General features: G+C 41.6%; 1 protein-coding gene across 2 annotated transcripts in view; it reads left to right on the forward strand.

The window, feature by feature from the left end:
• Window positions 1-6,728: 6,728 nt before the first annotated feature.
• Window positions 6,729-7,992, forward strand: part of LOC128688691 (uncharacterized) — a 357,017-nt gene continuing 355,753 nt past the window's right edge. The window contains exon 1 of one of the 2 annotated variants that reach the window (XM_070084569.1): window positions 6,729-7,092. The gene's annotated coding sequence lies outside the window, so the exon portion shown is untranslated. The remainder of the gene's footprint in view (window positions 7,093-7,992) is intronic. The other variant, XM_053776669.2, reaches the window with a different exon arrangement.

The following is a 7,992-nucleotide window of genomic DNA, read 5'->3' on the forward strand; positions in this document are numbered from 1 at the left end:
CGACACCTCCGTCAGATATCGAAGATGCTGAGTAAATACGTGAAAATATTTGACCAACTTGATTTATATTTCTTTTGCACGGGGACGAAAAAAAAAAAACATTCGATCGGACTTTATAGGTAAACAGTTCAAGGCGTGTGTCAGCGTCCACGGCCAGAGAGATAGAGAAATAGAAAGGAAGAGAGGGGGAAAGAGATAGAGAGAGATAGACAAAAGAGAGATAGAGAGAGAAAAGAGAGAGATAGACAAAAGAGAGAGGAAAAAACACACATATACATAAAACATACTAAAAATGCCCTCGTTGCCAGTTATAACCACATACGACCAACAGTTTCGAGAAAATACAAAAGTTCGACTTTCTAATACAGTGGAACCTCAAAAATCGAACTGCTCCCAACACGACCACTTATGTAAGTGTATTTTTGTAAGTGCTTTTATAAGTGTATTTTTGAGGGTCTGAAATGGACTAATCTAATTTACATTATTCCTAATGAGAATAAATTCATTCGGTAAAGGCACTCGAACAGCCTTCTGGACCGAAGAAAGTTCGATATTTGAGGTTCCACTGTATTATGAACAGGGAGGAAGAGAGGTCACACTTTTTAAACTCAAAAGAATCAGTGTAAAAAGATAGAAAATGTTTTATTTTTTCACAAATTATGATATACCAAAAGTGTATAATTATAAGCTTGTGGCCATCTTTTAGTTTTGACGAAACAGAAGTTCTGGTACACAAATGAGCAGAAAGAAAGATAAAATTAATTCTTGTACAAGACGATTATGAAGCGTAAAGGTCCATGAATGGGATAAATTGGGGCGAGAAAAAAAGAATCACGAAATATTGGTCTGTTAATTTAAAGTGTCAGGAAATGACATTCCGAGAGAGAGATACTTAGGGTAAAGAGAATCTGTGACTCAACACGCGAAGTAAAGAAACGAAGGAAAAGTAAGATGGAAAAAATGTCTTCGACGAGCCCAGCGCCGAAAACAGTGAATAAACTAGGACCAGAAAAGACGTGGAGAGGGTTTCAGAATTTTATAGTAGAGGAGCCGGTAAAGTTAACTTGTATAACACTATTAAGTGGAACACCTAGAGGGAACACGATTCATCTCTCAACAAGGTAAAAAAAATTCATGAAAGAATACGTACGGTAAATAATAGAAAGCAGTCATGGTGAGATACAATACAGTGGATCAAACTAACTGTATCCCTCAACTTAGCGAAGTTAAAAATGGCATTCAGGAACCTAAATATATATTGAGGACTCTTCACACATGTAACAGTCCACTTATACAATACACAACATCGGCGAGGAACACTCACCGCTCATCTCGTCAACCAAAATGACTGGGAAGGTTCAAGGTTTCTCAAGGCTGGTACTGAATCCATATGGAATGAAAGTTAATAAGGAACGTCAGGAAGCACTTCCCCAGTGTAAGGGTAGTAATGTGAAACTAGACAACAAGCAGAAACTATTCATGTTTTTAAAATCGAATGTATAAATTCAGGTAAAGGTAACCAATATAATGTCAAGAGAAAGGCTTGAAGAGCTTGAAGTTTAAAACTAGCACACAACACGGTAATAGCATCTAGGTATTTAAAAACATAATCTATGTGATTGAGCAGATACGCTTGCGTCAGTCTATATTTTATGACCGATTAAAATTTAATTTTATAGACGAATAATTAGCATATGTGTCAAGGATGGTTACATAGGTCCTCCATGCTTATTTTGCCAACGCACAAAAATGTGGAATTTAATTGAAGGCTGTTAGTAAACCCTGAAAAAAATATACCATGAATAATATTTTTCTTTCAGCTTCATATAGTCAAGAGCAAAAGGAATGCAGGACTTTATTCCAGTAACTTGTTGGATCCTATTGATTTGCTTGTTCAGAGCCAACACATTTTGAGTGTTGGGTGTGGAGGAGTGGGAAGCGTATAATTTGTAACACCAGTGCACGAAGGAGGCGATACACATATGCATGTTCAGGAGCATTTAAGGAAGAGAGAGGAATGAAGAAGAATGAGAGGGAGAAATTAATCAGAAATAAGTACTTCAATGTAGAGGACCTATTGTCGCCTGTACTGAAGACCTTTCAGAAAACATCACAAGTGCCCAGTCACACAGGGAATCCTGCCTTGATATTCTTGACTCGAGGTATGGATTTAGGTCATATGGCAAGTCATTCAGTAGAGGTGTGGTTGTGACCATGATGGTGGGTATGAATGCAAGTAATCTTTGTTGATACATATGCCACCAGGATTTGTTATCTGCGCGGTGTAACTGATGGCAGAGATATGGAAATGGAAAATTAAAATAAGCAACGTTGAAGTCAGGAAATAAACTTTAGTATTCTGTGTTGGTATGCCACAAGAACATCTCCACCTGTGATGCCACAAGAACATCTCCACCTGTGATGCCACAAGAACATCTCCACCTGTGATGCCACAAAAAGATCTCAACCTGTGATGCCACAAGAAGATCTCAACCTGTGATGCCACAAGAAGATCTCAACCTGTGATGTCACAAGAAGATCTCAACCTGTGATGCAACAAGAACATCTTCACCTGTGATGCCACAAGAACATCTCCACCTGTGATGCCACAAGAACATATCAACCTGTGATGCCACAAGAACATCTCCACCTGTGATGCCACAAGATCTCCACCTGTGATGCCACAAGAACATCTCCACCTGTGATGCCACAAGAACATCTCCACCTGTGATGCCACAAGATCATCTCCACCTGTGATGCCACAAGATCATCTCCACCTGTGATGCCACAAGAACATCTCCACCTGTGATGCCACAAGAACATCTCCACCTTTGATGCCACAAGAACATCTCCACCTGTGATGCCACAAGAACATCTCCACCTGTGATGCCACAAGAACATCTCCACCTGTGATGCCACAAGAACATCTCCACCTGTGATGCCATAAGAACATTACCTGTGATGCCACAAGAATTTCTCCACCTGTGAGGCCCCAAGAACATCTCCACCTGTGATGCCACAAGAACATCTCCACCTGTGATGTCACAAGAACATCTCCACCTGTGATGTCACAAGAACATCTCCACCTGTGATGCCGCAAGAACATCTCCACCTGTGATGCCATAAGAACATCTCTACCTGTGATGCCATAAGAACATCTCCACCTGTGATGCCACAAGAACATCTCCACCTGTGATGCCACAAGAACATCTCTACCTGTGATGCCACAAGAACATCACCTGTGATGCCATAAGAACATCTCCACCTCTGATGCCACAAGAACATCTCCACCTGTGATGCCACAAGAACATCTCCACCTGTGATGCCACAAGAAGATCTCCACCTGTGATGCCACAAGAACATCTCCACCTGTGATGCTACATGAACATCTCCACCTGTGATGCCACAAGAACATCTCCACCTGTGATGCCACAAGAACATCTCCACCTGTGATGCCACAAGAACACCTCCACCTGTGATGCCACAAGAACATCTCTACCTGTGATGCCACAAGAACATCACCTGTGATGCCATAAGAACATCTCCACCTGTGATGCCACAAGAACATCTCCACCTGTGATGCCACAAGAACATCTCCACCTGTGATGCCACAAGAACATCTCCACCTGTGATGCCAAAAGAACATCTCCACCTGTGATGCCACAAGAACATCTCCACCTGTGATGCCACAAGAACATCTCCACCTGTGATGCCACAAGAACATCTCCATCTGTGATGCCACAAGAACATCTCCACCTGTGATGCCACAAGAACATCTCCACCTGTGATGCCACAAGAATGCAGTCTAATCTCAAGCAATTTGTGATGCTGTGAACTTACAATCTACCTTATCTTTCTTTTTCATGTGATGCCACAAGAACATCTCCATCTGTGATGCCACAAGAACATCTCCACCTGTGATGCCACAAGAACATCTCCACCTGTGATGCCACAAGAATGCAGTCTAATCTCAAGCAATTTTCTGGAACTTACAATCTACTTATCTTTCTTTTTCATGTCTTGCGTTATCCACCTCCTCCCTGTTGTTCCTCCGCCCTCATACACACGTTCTACTCCCTCAACCAGAGCCCTTTCTCCTCTTTTTTGTTTGTCCCCTCATTCCTCCTCTTCCTCCCCTCACCTCATTATCCCACATCGCCTCTACAGCCACCATACCTCTTCCGTAAATCGATGTGATTGACGTAGTTGATTTTAAGTGTTGGTGTTGTCGGGTCTGTGCAGGGGAGAGGGAGAACTCAGTCATTTGGACACCTTGTAATGCATTATTGTAGTAGATGCGCTATTATAACATTTAAGCTCCCATTTTTGTATGCGGAATAAAGGATATAATGTATAGCATAGCAGTATCTTCGTGAAATGTCATATACGATTTTGACTAAGCGAAATCGATGAGTAGATTTCGGTAGCGTCTCTCGCGATTGATGGACGGAGAATTAAGTCTTCAGCACTTCCTGAATTGAATGACCCATAAAAGTTTAATGCTTCTGTATTTTTTATTATATTAGAAAATAATATTATTCGATTCAATATGATTAATACTTTAAGAGAAAACAGAAGCGGCTTGAATATGGAGACTAGTTTTCTGTAGCAAAGGAAATCGGGGAAATTGACGATCTATACCTTCATAGATTCTTCGCTGCTTTTAAAGAGGAGTCACTGGAAGAACCTGCGTTGCAGTTTGTGTCGACATATTAAGTCGAATGTATAAATTCAGGCAAAGGTAATCAATATAATGTCAAGAGGAAGGCTTGAAGAGCTTGAAGTTTAAAACTTGCACACAACACGGTAATAGGATCTAGGTATTTAAAAGCATAATCTGTGTGATTGAGCAGATGCGCTTGCGTCATCTATAATCAATAAAAGGATTAAGACCGTATGTCAGGAGAGTTTGTGTGAAGATGGATGTTAGATGCGTCATTGAATTATGAATCATAGTAGGATAAAATCTAAGGGGAAAAGTAAATTTATTTTAATAAATAAAAAATATCAAGTCAGGAAATCCACATCGTAGCTAAAGCCTATGATCAGAATAGAGCACTGGACTAGAAACAGTCTTCTTATAAAGACAGCTCCTCGTAGTCCGTAAATTGGAGCGACCAGACGCTAGTCCTACGGGCTGAGAAAACAGAGGTGAGCACAGGACACAGGTTGTGGCATAGAGACACATGAGTAACCAGATTAAACCTAAGCCAATGCAGGTAACTTACTAGGATAAGCAGTGCCGAGGACTACTTAGCGGGAGGAGAGTGAGGAGTAGAGTGGCACTACTGGCTTAACCTGATTCTTAGGTAAACACCAGTAGTTATCACTCGGGAAGGTATGTGGCGCTGATGGTCAAAAAAACTGAATAGTTAGGCAAAGAGTCTGACTACTCGTTTACCCATATAAAAATTAATATATACAAAATACTTATTCCATACAGTAGACCTGGTAAATAAGACTGACAATTGTTGTATTGATTAATCTTTAGGTGACGTGTTTCGCAAGGTTGTGACGTCACTTGACCCCACTCTGAACCACACCTTTGTGGGAGAAGATTGAGAGACGGAAAACTACATTAGATTGGAAAGGATTTAAGGTAGATTGACTGAGAAACATAAAAATACAAATACATATGAATACAAGCTTTTATTAGAACAACTTTACGTGCTGTGTAGAGCTTTATCTTGTCATGACTTTATAAAATTCCACACAGGGCAGAAGGTTGTAGGAATAAAAACTTATTCCGCACCATGTCTGCTTCGCTATCATGGATAGTAGGTCCTTGGGATTTAAATCTCGTTTTCAAGTGAGTAAATTACCATACACATCTTTTAGTAATTTTTTGCTTATAATTCGCCATCAGAAGCAGCATCAGTTTCTGACTTTCCAGCCTCTCCTCGTTGTTGACAAGGATAGCATTACACTCACTATCTTTGCTGTTTATTCATGACAGACGACAAATCACGGTGTTTTGCACTTTTTTTGTATATAAGTAGGCTTACCCAAGTGGAGAAGTTCGCCAGTAAAAGAGATTAACAAGATGAGGTAAAATCTCTTTTCGAAATTATGGAAATTTATTACAAAATCTCAGAGGACAGAATTTTACGTTTGTAGTAAATTTTAGCGATTGTGGTTAATCTTATAGAGGGGGCTCAGTGTGCTCGATTTTTATAAGTTTTTGTGGCTGTGAATTATGTACAGTATTAGTGGTAATTGACAATAGAAGGTGAAAAAGCAAACATGAAAGTGCATGAGTTCTGACGAAGGACGGATGAGAGGATGTTCCTACCCTGTATTGGAGGACGGTGTTTGTGAGGTTTTATTTTGGAAAGGCGAGAGACGCAAATAGAAGGGAGTGATCGAGGAGAGAATCTGTGTTGGGTGGTAGTGGAAGGAAGAGCCGGAGGGATAGTGTGTATGTTCAGGAGGAAGACAGCATATATCCAGAAGGGAGGCTGTAGAATGAACATATCTTAGGAATATGGATCAAATACATGTCTGTAATGGAAAACAGCTCTGGAAGAGAAGGGAAAAGATCAGCTTCTCTGGTATATATTTGCGACCGTTATATACCAAACGAATCTGAGCAGTTAGATACGCTCGGTAGGGTGGGAAACGGAGGAACACCGGCCGTGGAGGTGGAGGATAGACAACATTTTTACATATGGGGTTCCTGATTACAAGGGAGAGCAGAGACAAAGGTACACCTGATCACCACTGAAGTGAGTGGCTGTTGGTATACGCCGCCGCCCCGCCACTGAGAGCCGGGGCAGCAGCAGCAGCAGGAGCGTGGCTGTGGGTGAGGGTTGGGGCAGACTGAAGCAGCAGTGTGGGCCGCGGCAGCCAGCCAGTCGGTGGTGTAGTCTGTCACGCGTACCTTGCCTGTGTCTCGCCCTCGCCCACACCCGCACGTGTTGGCCCACCACACCACCTCGGATACGCCCTCACCTGCCGGCCATCCTTGGGTCGTGGGGACCCAGGTGTACACGCCTACAGGTTGTCTTTCTACTTTCAATGCCATCCTGGATGTAAATCTACTTGTTATGAAATCCTTGATGCAATGTCTAGAAAGGAAATAAAAAGTCAGAGGTCTGTTTTCCAATATATATATGGCTTTACCTATGAGCTCCGGTGATCTATAATATACAGCATGAAGGCGTGGTACTGCCTTCTGTCTGCTGGTGCATATTGACCACAATATTAAGGAAAATGAACAAGATGATATGACTGTTGGTCACACACTGGTGTTCTGCCTCTTATGCTCTATGTACAACAGAGAAGAGGTTGTGTTTGCGAATGTATGTTTTATGTGGTTTTGGATCTTCCTTTGCGGCATTACTGATGTAAAATCTAAAAAAAAGTCAGCCTTATCAATGACGTTTAAGCCACACGTCTCGTGGAAAAATATCTTGTGAGCGTTTATGACGTATTAAAAAGGAAGGCACTTAGTATTGAATGAATATCAGTAATTATTGATCGTTTTACCAGAGTGTATTAGATGTGGGGGCCCACTGTCTGAAGGAATAGGCCACCAGTCGTGTTGTGGGCCCTTCGCTGGCTGGGCCCCCACTTATCTCATCAAGCGTTGGGAATTATGAAAAGAGACCACTTGTAGACCCAGGCACACACAAGAAATAACGGAGCTCACAAGTTGTGGCCAAAGATTTGCCTTGGAGTAATGGTGGTCTTGGAAGGGGATGGGAGGGAATGTGAGGTTTAGTGGGGGAGGTGAAGTAGTGGAGTGGTAGTCAAGTAGTGAAGTACAAATTGATGCTGATGATGATGAGGATTTCAGTTTCACTCTAAATGCAGTGTTGTTAAATTTTGAAGTCTTGTTTGAAACAAAGACTCGTCTCTATTTCTAAATAATAAAAACAATATCGCAGTTACGCGAGAAGGGCATCAGCGAGGTTTAAATGAAAGAGTTTTTCTGTTTTGTTTTACGAGGATCACAATTTGAGTTTGTGTTGTGGCGACCCCCTGGACACC

This window comes from Cherax quadricarinatus, chromosome 13 (genome assembly GCF_038502225.1).
Source record: "Cherax quadricarinatus isolate ZL_2023a chromosome 13, ASM3850222v1, whole genome shotgun sequence".
Lineage (NCBI taxonomy): Eukaryota > Metazoa > Arthropoda > Malacostraca > Decapoda > Parastacidae > Cherax > Cherax quadricarinatus.